We start from the raw sequence: 17,500 nt of genomic DNA on the forward strand, positions 1-17,500 counted from the left end.
GTGCTTGAAACTCAAGAGTGCCTTTCTTTCATTTGTCCACTCACTCGTATATATATATATATATATATATATATATATATATATATATATATATATATATATATATATATATATATATACATATATATATATATATACACACATATATATATATATATATATATATATATATATATATATATATATATATATATATATATACAAATGATATATGAGCATATGCATGTATATATACATATATGTACATACCTACAGCTGCATGTATATATAGGTGCATATCCGGGTACAAGACGTCAAAAAACGTGGACAAAAAAGGAACGGGAACATAATCAAAGCACAAAAAACGGACTTTTTTTTACAGACAACAGAATGAGCACATAGGAAAACAGACAATATCTTTTACTTGTCTCAATCATTAGACTGCGGCCATGCTGGGGCAGTGCCTTGAAAAATTTTAGTCGAATGAATCGATCCTAGCACTTATTTTTTAAGCCTGGTACTTATTCTATCGATCCTTTTGCCGAACCGCTATGTTACGGGGACGTAAACACCGGTTGTCAAACGGTGGTGGAGAACAAACACAAAGACACACACACACACACACACACACACACGCGCGTGCACACATCTATTTGTCTATCTATTTGTCTATCTATCTATCTATATGACGGGCTTCCTTCAGTTTCCGTCTGCCAAAACCACTCACAAGGCTTTAGTCGGCCTGTGGTTTTACTAGAAGATACTTGCCCAAGGTACTACACGGTGGGACTAAACCCGGAACCATGCGTTTGGGAAGCAAGCTTCTTGCCACACTGCTACGCCTGCACCTCCACACACAGTCTTCAGACCCTGTCTACCCACAAGCGAAACACAGAGGAGTAAGATACTATTTCTTCCGACAGTCAACACAAAAGGAATATATATATATATATTGGGTCATCCCATAAATAATGCGTTTTTTATACTTCTTTTATTTTTCAAAATTAAGGTAAACAAAATTCTTTTTTAATCTAAAATATTTTTATAGAGAAAAAAAATCATTTCTATAGAGAACCCATTTCTTGTCACCAGTCACTATTCTGTCCAAAAAAAGTTCATTCGTGAGACGTGACAGCAAAGAAGAGCACACATTTACCCTCTGCGCGCGATTAAACTCGGAAAGTGTGTGAAGAACCATTGATCCAATTTGCTGCCTCTTCCGATGGCAAGAATGGTTGAATGACCAAATCCAAGCTTCTCTGCGTGTTTCCCAACAACTACGATAGGATTTTGTTGCACCAGGGTTTGCAGGAGAACGTCCTCGTCGAGCTCTACAGATCTTCCCAGGACGAGGCTCGTCTTCTAGGTTGTAGTTTCCGGCTCTGAATTTCTGGAACTCACCGTTGACACTGGCTTATTGTCCAATCCCCATATACTACATTAATATTCTTCGCACTTTCTATTGAGTTGTTGCCTTTGTTGAACTCATAAAGCACAATATGCCGAATATGCTCCTTTATCAGCTCCATTATAGCTTTGAAGAAATAACTTTAAATCGAACTGCACTCTTCAAAACTTGCACTAAGAATAAGCTTAAAAGGTAAAATTACCACCTGCTTTTATAGCAAGTTGATGCAGGTAGTTTATCCCGTCCCCCTCCGACTTTAGTCCATGCGATTGAAAACACCGCATTATTTATGGGATGACACAATATGTGTCTGTGTCTGTGTGTGTGTGTGCGCGCGTACTCGCGTACGCGTGTGTATACACACGCATACACACACACACACACACACACACACACACACACACACACACACACACATATATATATATATATATATATATATATATATATATATATATATGTTGATATGTATGTATATATATATGTGTGCATGTGTGTGTGTGTGTGTAGGTATGTATGTATATATACATATACATATATAATATATCATAGATACCTCGCTGTACATACGTACACATATAAGCAAATAGAAGCCAAATATTACACACGTTCACGTATACACAAACATACATACTGACCTACACGTGTTTGTTTAGATATGTATTTTCAAACAAATTTCGTATGTTTTATTTTTTTCTTGTTTCATTCATTGGACTGTAGCCATCCTGGGGTACTGCCTAGAGGGGTTTAGTAGAACATATTTCGCCAGTACTTTTATTTGAAGTCTGCTTCGTGTCCTATTGGTCTCTTTTGCCGAATCCCCAAGTGTGGAGACGTAAACAAACCAACACCCGTTGTCAACAGTGTGGGAGGAACACCCACAAACACTTAGGACACGCATGCGCGAACGCGCGAACGCGCGTACACGCACACACACACACACTCTCTCAAGCACGCATGCACACACACACAAACATATTTTTTAGGAAGTTAAAACATTGGCCGGTCATAGAGTGACCATTGGTTTCACACCATAGCAGTATAGGCGACTCATCACAATCAAATGGTTGAGGGCGGTTAACCTCTTCAGCCATTTGAGTCTGACCAGTCGTTTATACAGCTGAACGCAACCAATGGTCACTCTATGACCAGCCAAACTTTTAGCTACCTAAAAAAATACACTAATGCTTTAGAGTGTGTTTCTTTTTCGGATATGTGAAATACTGATGATATATATAAATATATATATATAGATATGCAGGGCAGGGAATCGTCAATTAGTAATAAAATTAATAATTAACAATTTTGCCGAGTATTCTTTGCTCTTAACTGTGAAACGATCGTACTAAATTAACTAAAGGCAAGTGGTTTTTTTACTCTTCTCTACTGTTTTTTGTTCTGTGTGTATCAAAAATATCGCTATCAATTTAGAGTAATAATTTGTAGTTTTGGAATCAGTAGTTCTTTGGCTGCTATTTCTGAATTCTCAGTATGTTGGAGAAGCAGGTTACTGTCAATCCCTATATATTTATGATTATATATATATATATATATATATATATATATATATATATATATATATATATATATATATATATATAAATATATATTTCGTGTCTATTATGCAAAAGTGTCGTAAGTCCGAAACGTTGCTCCTTTAGAAAACGAAAAAAAATAGTTTCACTGTTTCATAGCAAATCCATTGTCCTACACTTTGAGAATTTTTTATATCTTGGCGTCAGAAGTAGCAGGAGATACGATAGTTTCACCAAAAGAACCGGTTAATGAAAGCAAAAATAAATATTGAAAAAACGCATTTGGCCAAATTTGGACATAAGACAGTTTAACATAATAGCAACAATATACGTGTGTATGTGTGTGTGGGTGTGCGTGTGTGTGTGTGTACACGACGGGCTTCCACACAGTTTCCGTCAACCAAATTCGCTCACAACTCACAACGCGTTGGTCATCCGGGGTATAAAAGAAGACAATCGCCCAAGGAGCAGCGTCATAGGACCGAACCCGAAACCACGTGCTTGCAAAGCGAACTCAGTATAATAAAATGATTAACACGTTTGTTTCGAAATCTCAGGCTTCCAGGTTCGATCTCACAACGTGGCATCTCGTGCAATTGATATTTTTTATGACCTGCATTTTACTCATTCCTCATAAGTGAAAATTGGTTAATGAGAAATGTGTGGAAACTCATCAGACGAGTTATATCTGTTATTCAACGGTGCCGCCTTGTTATGCTTCATTGCGGTGCATAGAAATTACATTAAGAGTACATATGACTGTGGAATACTCAGTCATTTATACACACAACTTCAGTTAACTTAGAAGTTCCCTAACAAAAATCACGAGCCTTCTAAATATATCCAGCATTCCCCATACAACCCCATTGACATTTGCTGCTTCCTTGTGGATCCACAACACACCTAAAATGATATCGCCCACTGCTCTCCACCTTATGCAGTATCAACCCAGAAGCAAGAGTAGCAAATGCTACCGGCCCCATTACTACTTGCACTCAATACGTTCATACTGTACTGCCTTCAACTTCTATGAACGATTGAATGTTTAAGGTCGATCCAATATACTTTAATTAAACAAATTACAATAATCGGGCAGACTTATTTCATTTTTGTCGGACGTTAATGGACTTCCCATTCTATATCTCTATTTCTATGTATTAAACTCGTCATGCAATAAATGAGGTTTATTATTCTTTTCATATATAAGAGCGATTAAACGAATCAGATTATTACTAATATATTGTAGACATTATGCAACCCATCTCCATTAAATCAAATTACAATTTAAAAACAAATAAGAAACATTTTATTGCATACAGTTTCTGCTTTTACCGTATGCCGTTAAACTGAACTATACCAGAAGTAAGTTTAGCTCTTTGCATATCCTGAGTATCTCATGTCATACATAGGATATACGAGGGGAAGCTGAAGAGTTCCTGACTTTGGGTAAAAGAAAATACAGGAGGATCAGTTAATCGTAATTTTATTCAATATATTCCCCTCTCAGATTCATACACTTACTACAGCGGTCTTTCAATTTTTCTAAGCCCTGTAAAAGAACTCGGAAGGTGCGGTCTCCAACCAAATCTTTCACGATACCCTTAAAGCCAGGACTTTTAAATACCCCCTCGTATTTCCCTGGTGTACAAGCAGCGTATATAATACATATTCTCAATTTTTTCAACCACCAGAGTAACTTCAGACTTATAGAAGGAAAGCTCAGAGCGTATGAAACAAGGGCTAACTAAAATTCTGAAAACAAGTATGGACACTGAGAACAAACATTAAAATGCTTTGAACAGGCAAAAGATTAAATTAATATAATAAATTTTTGAACGTTAGACTAACGTTAGACCAAAGAAAATTTGCATAAAGAGTTGTATGTCAGAAGACAAGGATAATTATAACTTCTGCTAACAAGGCTGTATATTAGTGAATTTTCATTTAAACTTCATGTTTCATTTAAGCTTCGCGTTTCTATACTATCTTTAAAATGTAATAAGGCTCAGTACAAGAGTTCTCTTATGCAGTTTTTAGCCGTAAATGTAGTTAACGTGAAAATACAAACGAGGATTGGTGGGTAAGGAAGGATTGAGGATTGATTTCTGGTATATCAAGGGTGTTGTCGGTTACTAGATATTCATTATAAAGTTCATTGAAATCTCGGATTGCTTGTTCAAACTATACATCTCCCGATCTTTTAGGAGTGGAAGCCTTATTTGAATTGATGAGGCAGGGAATGCTAATATGATTTACTAAGTCTATGCCGTCGCCTTCAGGCAATAACTTTCTGAATGTTTCTTAGTCAGTTAGCTGTAAATATCTAGCTTTGGGTAAAATAATAAAGGATAGAATCCTTCAATTCATTTCGATAATGCTCTCATCTTGCACTAGGTGTTTTATATACATTGGTACTTCAAATATGTAGTTAGATCCTTGATGCATTTTGCCGCCATTACTCTATGTAAAAAAGAAAAAGAATGCATGGACGCTACAGAGACACAGAAGATGGAGCAAAGCTTGTGAGTAATGGAATCACAGAATTCTTACTTAATTCTGTAATTAAGGTACAAAGTGTTTTTTCCTTGCCATATAAATGCTCTGCACTGATCAGTTGCTGTGTACTTGACAGAAACAATACAGCTGCTACGCACAGTAACAAACACTAATTCGCAGATACACCATTTCTTTTTGTCTTTTCTATCGCTACCGTTATGGCTCAACTCTCAATATAATATTGATTGCTGGCACTGGCACAAGGGCAAAAATTCAAGTGAGAGTGTAGTTGATTAAATCAACCCAAGTACTGCAATAATACAATATTTTATTGATTGCGGAAGAATGAAAAGCAAAATCTCAAAGAATTTGAACACAGAAGACAAACGGATGTAACTAAATAGGCATTTAGCATGACGCCTTAAAGGTTCTACCAATCTACCAGATTGGTATTAGTTTTCATTTTATCGATCTATGGCAGACAAAAGCTAAAGTCGACCCAGGACCATTTCAAATCATAAACATAAAGGGACCTAACTAAATATTGGTTTCTGATATAGACACAAGAGGCCACAAATTTAAATACAAATTAAACAATTAAGGTGATTAAAGAAAACCCACCCATACAAAGAAATGAAGCCCCAAACTAAGGAGGAACAGAGCACATCATGTCCTTGATCACTTTCTGCTCAGATTACTTCCGCAAACAGGAATCTATGTAACTGCCCATGAGCACCATTGATCGTAGCCTAGCCATAGAAGTTCTCCCAGAATATCTACAGTGAGATGGAGAGAGAGTAAAAGTAAATCCTTGCCTGTGTGTAAATGCTTGTTGGGGAGAAAAACACACTGCTTGGAAGGTTCTGTTGTTGTTGTTGTTGTTGTCACTGCTTTTGGTCGCTACTGCTGCTGTTGTTCTGGTTGTTAATGTATTTTTTCCGGGTTTGTAACATTGTAGGCCTTTTCTCTTTTGCTTTGCTTTCTGTTATAGATAAAAACAGACAAACTGAAACATGAATGTATATGCAAATAACTGGCTATGTCTTGGCCTCTCGATCAGGTTTAGGATGCTTTCGAGCTTTTCAGATATACAGGGTGTCCACAAAGTCTGGGTACATGGGGATTAACACATACTTTAAGAAATTATAATTTCTTATATTTAAGTGTTTATGTTATGATTTTATTTACTCCATGTACCCAGACTTTGTGGATACCCTGTATTTGGCTCAAGTGCTCTATTCCTGTCCCACTTCTTTTTTAGTGTAGTTTGTGCAGCTTCAGAATTCTCATATTTTCTTCTTGTTCATGCAAAACTACTGGCGCCAACCATTGGACGTTTATTTTGGCTGGCACACCCACTACACTGTAGTCGCACTGGCCAACAAGTCCGTCCTGTAGCCGCCTTGCTGTAGCCCTTGTTGCAACTTTTGCAGCTTGAGGTGATTTTGCTAACTTTCGAAGTGATGGTGACGGTGTTACTTGATGCAGCGATATACAGTCGGTACACCGTTGTGCTGAAGGTGGTGGTCACCGTCATACGTTATTGTTGCTCGTATTTCTGATTTCGGTGCTTTTGTTACTGTTAAATTTTGTTGTTGATGTTGCTGCTGCAGCTGCTGTTATTGCTACTCTTCTACACGCTGTTCATGTTGCTACATAGCAGCAGTTGAATTGAGTTTGGGGAAATGGGGAGTTGCCATCAGCGAAACAAATGATATGAGTGAATTTTAATGGTAATCGTCTTTTCCTTTCTAATTCTTCTTCCTCTCTCCATCCATTCATGCAAGCGACTATATTTGTCATTTGCCACGCTATTTTTATTATTAATTGCTTTACAATGAAATATTTTCTTTTCAAAATTGTAAACCTAATACGGCAAAAACAGCGAAGTCAACCAGCCTTAGAAGATCGTGATCCATTCCACAACAAATAGAATATAAAACTATCAATTAAAAAATACTTAAGAGGATAAACAATTTAGTAAAATAATTGTCATATGTTGTAAGCTGGATAACGGATAATTTCGTTAAGTAAAAATACTTGTCAGTCCACCTTATAGTCCGGCAGACAGAATGGAGAACGTGTTGCCCCAGAGGATGGCGAGGTAGACACACTGAAACAGCTACTCCGATTCACAGGACTCGAACTTGCAGGTAGTTATCTCCACCCTGATGGCAATGAGCAGGGATGTAATCCTGGGGTCAAGAACGCCGGAGGTCTCCACTGCCACAGGCTTAACAACAAACATGTCACAGTGCGGCCAATACTTTGATAGTTTGCCCTCTTCGGCCTAATGAGCAGCAAAAGAGGGGCCGATAGCCGAACATACGAGGTTGCCGGTGGAGAAGGTATAAACAACATGTGGCATCCCAGATGAGGGGCCTACCACTGCGGAACGGAAAAATTGCCATGCCGTCTGGCCTTTTAATGTCTCCTCGTCCAGCCCCGCTGGCTCGGGATGGGAAGAGGAACCTGCAGTGGCCAGGCCATGTTTTATGACATCTTTGAGAGCAGGATGGAGTGGAAGGGGTCAGTACTACAATGGCATGACAATGGGTGGAGGCCGAAAGAATCCAGTGGAACTACAGCAGTATTTATGAGGATCACAGATCCGGAGGCCGAGCCTCAGGGAAATACAGATGCGTTAAAAGTCGCTATCTAGCTGAGTGTCAGTCGAGAGTAATGGTGCTGCGTTGAGCCAGACATCGCTTGGGGCTGGCAAGCCGAGTAAAAACATGCCAAACAGTGCTGGTCAAGTCGGCGCACCAGCCCGTCTGAGATCATGTTGCCCTGAATGGCATCCCATTTGTTATAGGGGCAACTGGACTTTTAAAAAGGAGAGATGGGAATGGACGTTTGCAGGGCAGATGCTGAACTGGTTCCATGTCGGGCAGGCCACCTCGCGTTCCCCGATCACAGTAGGTTCAATTGTGTAGTGAAGAAGTTTATTGATGAGGACACGGTATTCTTGCCGTATCACCGAGAAAAATGTCCGGCAGTTAGTGAGACTGGAGACTAGAGTCCGAGGCCACCATACCTGACGTTTAGAGTGGCCTGTTGCTATCCGATGTCATCAAACCGGACATTGCATATCTCCTCAGCGCCCTGTTGGCCACAAGCGTCGAGATCTGTGAGGAGGGATGGTGGCTGTAGCAAGGAGTACTGGGGAAGGTATACAGAAGCTTCGGCATGGCGAAGCAGTTCTTTAACAGGAAGAACGCCAAATGGGCGTCGGTCAGGTTTTGTTGATAGTTTATAAAGGATAAGCTATCAACAATTTTTTTTTTTATAAATTAGAAAGCAGATTAAAACGTCTTATATGAGAAAACAAACAAAAAGCATATATATAGATTTCTTTTATTTGCCACTGGGGTGTCTGATGAAGGAACGTTACAAGGACAAGTTACAATTTATGTGGGATTTTCATAACAACGATCCTCACAGATTTCGACGCCTGTATCCAACGAGCCACTAGGTTCCCCTTGGCAACTAAGAGCACGATTCCTCAAATACCTGTTGTTTTCCTACTCTAAAAGAAGGGAACAACTCTAAGGGGCATGCTTAGAACAGATCCTAACCCCAGCCATTTTCACCACAGTTAGCCACAATTTGACAAATTCACTGCAGAAGAAGAACCTATATCTTTCCACTCTCAATTTCCTTTCCATGTCGAACTTGAAAAAGCCAATAAGTGATTCACTGAAGAGGACGATCTCTGCCCTCAATCTTTTCATTCTCTTTGACCATAACCCTTAGGCAGAGGAACGCTGCTTACCCAGCTTTGTTAGAGGAGAGTGGCGGGGAAATCTTCACGGCGGATTCAGTCGAAAATCGGATCCGTCCTTCATGCAACAACAGCTGCTGGTATTGACAGTGACAACGACAGCAGCAATTACAACAACGTAGCACCAGCTACAAAAACAACACTGGAAGCAACAGCAACAAAAGCAGCAGAAGAATCTTCGTCCTCAAAAACTACCACAGGATCGACACTTGTAGCATCTAACCTTCACAACAATCTGAAGTTGCTACTCTTCTGGGATCTCTGTTAGGTCGGGATCCTGTCCAGTACTCAGGTTTTACATGAATCAGGATCTGCAAACAATTTTACTTTCGGAATCTTTTTTGTTTCTGACAGTATTTTCCTGTTCTCCAATACAACTTTCAACATATCAGGAGATATGTTTCATAAATCTTACCGCAATAACTCTCTGACCCAGGCTAATTGGTATCTCAGTAAATTACTGACTTTTGCGTAGGACAGGAGAGTAGTTCTAGGCAAGGATCTTAGATTGAAAACTCACTCGTATGCAACCATGTTAGCTAGCGTGTACGACAAGCAGGGTTCAGCCTGCTCTGGTCTATTTCTCTTCAATGTTATGCATCTGTATACCGCTGCTTCTTTTTATCCATTTGCTGTAGACTTATTTGTGGTATAATGAGTGTAACTTTTCGTTCTCCCCTGTTAATATGTTGCTCTACATCTTCCAGGTACTCATGTTTACTGTCCAATGGGACTAAATCAAAAGCTTTTGCAATACTAGGAAATGTCGCTAAGCATTTTTTTATAGCGTGCTAATGATTCTGTTAGTCCGCCGTCTTTATAATAAACGTTTCTAATTTTGACATAAGGCCAATAATTTTGAGGGAAGGGGTATGCCGATCACATTCACCCCAGTGAGGCCATACGTTTACATACATACATGCATACACACACACACACACACACACACACACACACACACACACACACACACACACACACACACACACACACACACATGTATACACACATACATACATACATATATGACCACTGCTCCATCTTGACAGACGATAGTCATCCCATCAACAATCCACACATATCATCACGCAGTACAATCACTTCGTTGGTGAGCCCTCAAGTGACTTTGAAGTCCGGCTGCTGAGCGACAAGGTCTACAGCACAGATGACAAATGTTCAGGCCTCTCGATCCTTGCCCGCTGGTATCTGATTCTAAGGAAACGCTTCTATGAACCAGCATATGCCTCTTAAGTCCGGGTATTGTTTTACAAACCTTGTGACATATGCCACAGGTCGCAGAAGGCGGTTGGTATTTAGGGTGTCTGGAATTTCTACCCTCATGTGTTTTCATGTGATTCACATATCCTGCTTTTGACAGAAGAACGCGATCACACACAATACACATCCTATACTCTCCATTGTTTACAATTTTTCCCTTTCGACAGGCCCGCTTAAGTTGCTGAAACATCTTTTCCTCCCAGACATCACAGCTCGTCCTGACAACAGCTCTCCACTTGCTTCGATCCAGAACATCTCCTTCCCAATCACTTTCATACATATCTAGTTTTTTTAGGTTTTATTTAATGCAATCTTTATACCTCTTTCTCGGTTTCTGCCGCGGTCGCTCACCAGAGCTGAGCTCACCATAAAATAAGCGCTTCGGCAAACGATCATCCTTCATTCTAATTACATGCCCAGTCCATCTCATTTGGGCCAGGATAATATGTTTTTCAATTGAGCTACAGTGCGCCCTGCGCAAAACCTCTGTATCTGCTACGAAACTCTCCCATTTTACTCCTAGGATGCGTCTTAGACACTTTTGATGAAACCTTTCTAGCATCTTTACATGACGCTTGTAAGTGGTCCATGTTTCGCCTGAATAAAGAAGTGCAGTCAATACACACGCTTTGTAGATGCTGATTTTTGTCTGCAGGGAGATATCTCTATCAGCCCATACTCGCTTTTCAAGCTTTCCAAATGCAGCACTTCCCTTCGCTATTCGATAGTATATTTCTGCATCAAGACCACCATCCCTTGACAGTGTGGTTCCAAGGTAAATAAAGGTGTCAATGACTTCTAATCTTGTTCCGTTCACAAAGATGTTTGGTTCAGTATATATTTGTCCAGGTGTGGGGGTAAACATTACCTTGGTTTTTCTCAGACTTACTGTGAATCCAAAATATGTACATGCAGTGGAAAATCTATCCATTAAATGTTGCATATCTTCCTCTGTGTGTGCCAGCAAGTCAGCATCATCAGCATAGAGCAATTCTCTGACAAGTACTCTGAAAACCTTTGCCTTACAGTTAAACCTGGTCAGATTAAATATGCTACAAGATGTCCGGAATCTGATTCCGATTCCCCTGTTACAATCCTCAAATGCATACCAAAGCAGTGTGGCAAAATATATAGAGAAAAGTGTAGGGGCAAGAATATCTCCCTATTTTACACCGTTGTCCACTGAAAATTCATCAGATAGATTACCATTCATCAGATAGATTACATACATACATACATACATACATGCATACATACATACATGCATACATACATACATGCATACATACATACATGCATACATACATAGAAATATAATGTTATACATAGGCACAGCAAAAAGTTCGAAGGACACGACAAAGTTATATGAACGAGAGGAGGAATAAGAACTTTATACAAGGTACATATTGAAAATTTGAAATAAATTAAAATCGCAAAATAAATATAAGATTATATAAAAAGTAGCAATATGCAACATAGGATATAATCAAACTAATATATAAACCACGAATTTAGTAACCCATCGGCTAACGAATGAAAAACAACGGAAGTTGGATCAGAGCACTCTATAACTTTCATTTTTGGTTCTCTTCAGGCAGCACTTCACCTACAGAACTATCTTGAACTCAGTTGTAATGTGAATACCCGTGTATTTCTTGTTGTCTGCAGTGACATGAGGGGTTGTTTTCCGTCTGTACAGCGTGTTTGGATTGAATTTTTTCGTTTATGTTCTCTTTTTATCTTTTTGCTGTTAGCCACAGTTTGCCACCATTCATTACCCAGTAACGCAAGAAGAAAGAATGGTACTACTAGAAAAGGAGAACTTCTAGCGCCTGGTCATCGGTTTCTTTGTCCTCAGAAACTGGCGCCGAGGACGAGGTGAAGTCTTCATCCATCCTTGGAGGTTTCTAAGAAATAACATCTTCCGGATCCTGCTGCTGTCTGCCGCTTTCTCTCTCACGTTCTCTGAATGTCCAGTTGCACAGGGAAGAAAGCCGTCAAGTGACTCTTACTGCAAAGTGTGTAACAGATTAGCTTTCTACTCTGCACCACAAGTCGAGCCACTCTTGTATTTTATATATATATATATGCAAAATTGATGGAGGTCACAAAAGTGACAGTGGGTACTGACTAACACCACTATTGCTCGAAAGAAGAGTTAAAACAACTCAAAAGCCACAAAACACTATCTTAATGACTGACAAAGGGGGGGGGGGGGGGTAAGTCCCTAGCGTATATAGTTGGATCGACGATTTCGGATTTTGATGTAGACCATCTTAATCCTCGTCAGCGACTCTTAACGCCTAGGGTTAAACTTATCTACCTCTGTCAGTCTTATAAGAAAACCGTTGAAATCATATGATTTTCAAAACGGTAAAAGTGTAAACAACAAATTAAATCCGACTATATACGATGGGGACTTACCCCACTTTTGCCAGTCATTAAGATAGTGTATTGTGGATTTTGAGTTGTTTTAACTCTTCTTTCTAGCAATAGTGGTGTTAGTCAGTGCCCACTCACTTTTGTGACCTCTATTAATTTTGCATTTGGGTTCAAATTGCGAATAAGCCACCCATTTAATTTGGTGTATATATATATATATATATATATATATATATATATATATATATATATATATATATATATATGTAAATATTTATGTGTGTCTGTGTTTGTTCCCTTGCCATCGCTGACAACCGATACTGATGTGTTTATGTCCGCGTAACTTAGCAGTTCGGCATAAAGAGACCGATAGAATAACTACTAGGCTTACAAAGCTTTGGGTTCGATTTCTTTGACTAAAATACTTTAAAGTGATGCTGCAGCATGGCCGCAGTCAAATGATTGAAACAAGTAAAAGCAAAAAGAATCTATATTTATATATTGATATCTAAAAATATGTGTGTGTGTGTGTGTGTAAAAGAAGAACTTATGCATACATTTAATCTCTGTGTGTGTGTGTGTGAGAGAGAGAGAGAGGTGGGGAGTGTACCTCTGTGTGAGTATGTGTCTCTGTGTGTGTGATCACGCACTATAAAATTACCATTTCAACATTTTCAACATAAGAAAGAATAAATTGCAAGGAAAAGAAAAAAAAATTATAAAACTTTAACTCAATGTTCAACAAGAAACAAGTGTAATTTAATTCCAACTTTTGTTACTGTCTGTCTGTCTCTCTCTCTCTCTCTCTCTCTATATATATATATATATATATTGTACACAATATAAGCAAGTGATATTGTGTGTGTCTCAGAATGTGTTTGAGTGTATCGGAATACAGGTCTAGTATATACATTATTTACTTTTGACGGATATTTGTCCTCATCTTGTTTGTTGTTAACACAACGTTTCGGTTGATATACCCTCCAGCCTTCATCAGGAGTCTTGGGGAACCCGGGTTCTCATTCCTAAGGTATTTTTTGATGCTATTATTATTATTATTATTATTATTCAGGTCACTGTCTGGAATCGAACTCGTAATCTTGGGATTAGTAGCCCGCGCTCTTAACCACTATGCCATATGCCCCCACTATGCCATGTGCCTGTGGGCATATAGCATAGTGTTTGCGATTCTTATATTCTATTTTATCACATAGACATTTGCTACCAATGCTATAATTAATTTAATTAAAATTGAATTTCTTATTGGAGCATTTTAAGAGAGAAATATTTCGTTTTTAGATGAGGAGACGCATACCCTGAGAAGCACACATCTATCTATCTATCTATCTATCTATCTATCTATCTATCTATCTATCTATCTATCTATCTATCTATCTGTCTGTCTGTATGTATATATGTATAGATACACAAGTGCATACATACATATGTAAATATATACACATAGATATAAACACGCATATATATATATATATATATATATATAAATATATATATATATATATATATGTATATATATATATATATATATATATATATATATATATATATATATATATATATATATATATATATATATACATACACATATACATACACACACATATATACGTATATCTATATTTATATATACATACATATATGCATGCATACATTTATATTTATGTACACACACACACACACATATTTATGATGCAATGTATGTATGTATATATGTATGCATGTATATATGTACGTACGTACGTACGTACATATGTATGTATGTATGTATGTATGTATGTAGCGAGACTGAAATACTTATACAATGTGGCAGATATAATGTCACGCAGTTTTGGAATTAAATTTAGAACAAAAATTCATTTTATTTCGAAAATTAAATTAGAAGAGAAAAAAAAAATGCATTACCAAACAAATGGAAATATTAAATTGATTTTAGCAGGAGAGGGAAGTTAGAAAGCAACTGAAAAACGCGTGACCTGGGTTCATTTTAATCCACACTTACCAGCGTATTAAATTGTTTTAACTACCAAGAGGATATATGTATCGGAAATTCGCGTCCCAGTATTGCCGTCTAACCAAGCTCTTTCAGTAAGAGGCTAGAAGTGGAGGGTATCTGGCTCCCTTGAGGCCGTACATATAATTTTTTATACTAGGTTTGTTGTTTCCTACTGTTTACTTACCCGAAAACTTAATATCCCTAACTCTTATTCTTCTCATTCCCTTTATATTGCTCCACTTCTCATAGTTATCTCTTCATGTAAGCCCGGTCATTTTCGTGATCTAATAAACAAAGGATAGAGTGGTATTTGCTTTTGTGAAAAAGATTTGTGCTGAATAATTTATTTCCTGAAAAACAAAAAAAAAATTTTTTTAAAGACGCTTGACTGAGTTCCTCTGTAAAACAATTTGCTTTCCTTGCTTGACAATGTCCTAAATTGTGTTCACATAGAAGTACATTGACACACGCATTAGAAGAGCGGATATTCGAGCGAACTGAATTGATAACACAGCTTCTACTCTTATTTGCTGTTGTTTCACTTCATATATGCCCAAATAAATATAACTGTGAGTGGATGAATGAGACAGACGTCGAACTTCCTGTAGAATAGAGTATAGAGTATAGAGAATAGAGTAACCTGTAGAATTGATCTCAAACTAGTAATTTCCAAAGAATCCATCCTCCAGAAAATTGGCACGCATACTTGCCAGTAATCAATTGTAGAATGCAATTAAGGCTCCACCAGTTAAGGCTCCTTTTCTGAGTTACTATTTTACATACACTTGCTTCTGTTACCCAATCATATGGTTTTAGTATAGTACCTACCACCATGATTTCAGAGATGTCCTTCACTATGACGGTGACACCGTCTACGTATACGGATGAAGTTGTCCTGTGTCCCAATTCGAGTAGAGTGACCTTTAATATATCTGATTTTCAGAGCACTGCTTAAGCAGTGAAATTTACAAGACCAATGAAAAAAGACCGAGCACGCGATTGAAATGGTTCCGATAAAAAGCAACTAAGTCTAACCATCGAGCAGAAGCCACTAAGCAAAGCCTCTTAAAACGGTATCAAAATTGGCTTCATCTAAGACAACTGTCAAGTAGTAATGGTTGATTCTGTCAAGAGCTTTAGATTGATATAAACTGAACCCCCCTCCCCCGAATCCTACGAAGCTAGTTTCTACTTTGTATCGCATGAGGTGGTGATTATACCGAAAAGGTCAGCTTTGTGACGTCCTCTTTCTGCGCAAATTATCTAAAGTATTTAACTCCTGCGTTTAGTAGAGTTTTGGCTTAGAAATGTTCGATGAAGTTCACGCCCTTCGTCCACAACTCCATCACTCTTCAGGGCACATAACTGGAAATGCTTCTGGTTTGCTGCCAGTTGCGGGCACAAAGTTTGTAGTCAGGAAACCACTCAAAGCAAGCAATTTTCAGTTTGCCCAGTTATTTCAGTGCATCTGTAGCTCAGCTATCGTTATTGGCTTTTCACAGTTGCTCTTCACTTTTCTGGTGAGAGTTGTGGCAGGCTGTCAAAGTACTGGAGATCACTGTCTCGACGAAACCCCTTCCCCGAAACAACCGGAAAACAGTGGTTCAAAAATGGTACACATCTATTTGGAATCTTACAATCAATGGCGGAATTGTTGCATTTAAATTACTCTTGGCTTGAACAACACAACTGTTGTTTCGTACCACAAGTCAAGCACTATTTTCACCACTAAAATGCTAAATACGATGCCTTTCATAAAAGGCTTCAACATGTTTGATATGAAATGCTATTAAACAAATTGGATAAAGTGTTTATTGAGACTTTTGATTTGTGGAAGCAGTAAAATACTTTTCTCACAATTTTATTATTGTAATGTAAAGCTTCAGAAAATTTTGGAAATATGGATATATGGAGATTTAATTATCTTACTTAAAGACATAATATAGCACCTACATAATTTCCTTCTCTTTCTTTGCATTCACAGTTCCCCTCTTATATGAGTTATCTCTTTGGTGACAATTTTTTCTGGCTATTCGCAAAAACAACCTGTCTTTTATTTGTTTATTTGTTCAAGTCATTCGTCTGGGGCTCTGCATTGAGAGTTTTGTAGAACAAATCGACTCCAGGACATAATCTTTTGTAAAAGTTTGGTATTCTATCGGTTTTCTTTTGCTGAACTGCTAGGTTACGGGAACATAAAGAAGCTAATACCGGTTGTTAAGCGGCGGTGGAACAAACACAAAGACACGCACACGCATACATATATACATACACACGCACATTCAAATATATACATACATACATATATATATATATATATATATATATATATATATATATATAATATAATATAAAATCAAAATAAGCAGCAAGGATATCCTTGTTGCTTATTTTGATTTTAATCACCTTACTTTGAAATTGTATGGATAATACCGTACTAAATTCTGGTGCCAAAACTTAAGTACCATATTCACCTAAATCTATATGTGTGTGTGTGTGTGTGTGTGTGTGTGTATACATATGTATACATACACACACACACACTCACACACACACACACACACACACACACACACATATATATATATGCAGTACTTTTCGTACAGCCATATATATATATATAT

At 37.9% G+C, this 17,500-nt stretch overlaps 1 protein-coding gene across 1 annotated transcript in view; it reads left to right on the plus strand.

Annotated features, from left to right (window-relative positions):
- LOC106876015 (carboxypeptidase B) overlaps nucleotides 1–17,500 on the plus strand; it is a 98,132-nt gene that overhangs the window by 3,807 nt on the left and 76,825 nt on the right. The window lies entirely within an intron of this gene.

Source organism: Octopus bimaculoides, chromosome 1, assembly GCF_046866305.1.
Source record: "Octopus bimaculoides isolate indiv1 chromosome 1, ASM4686630v1, whole genome shotgun sequence".
NCBI classification, from domain to species: domain Eukaryota; kingdom Metazoa; phylum Mollusca; class Cephalopoda; order Octopoda; family Octopodidae; genus Octopus; species Octopus bimaculoides.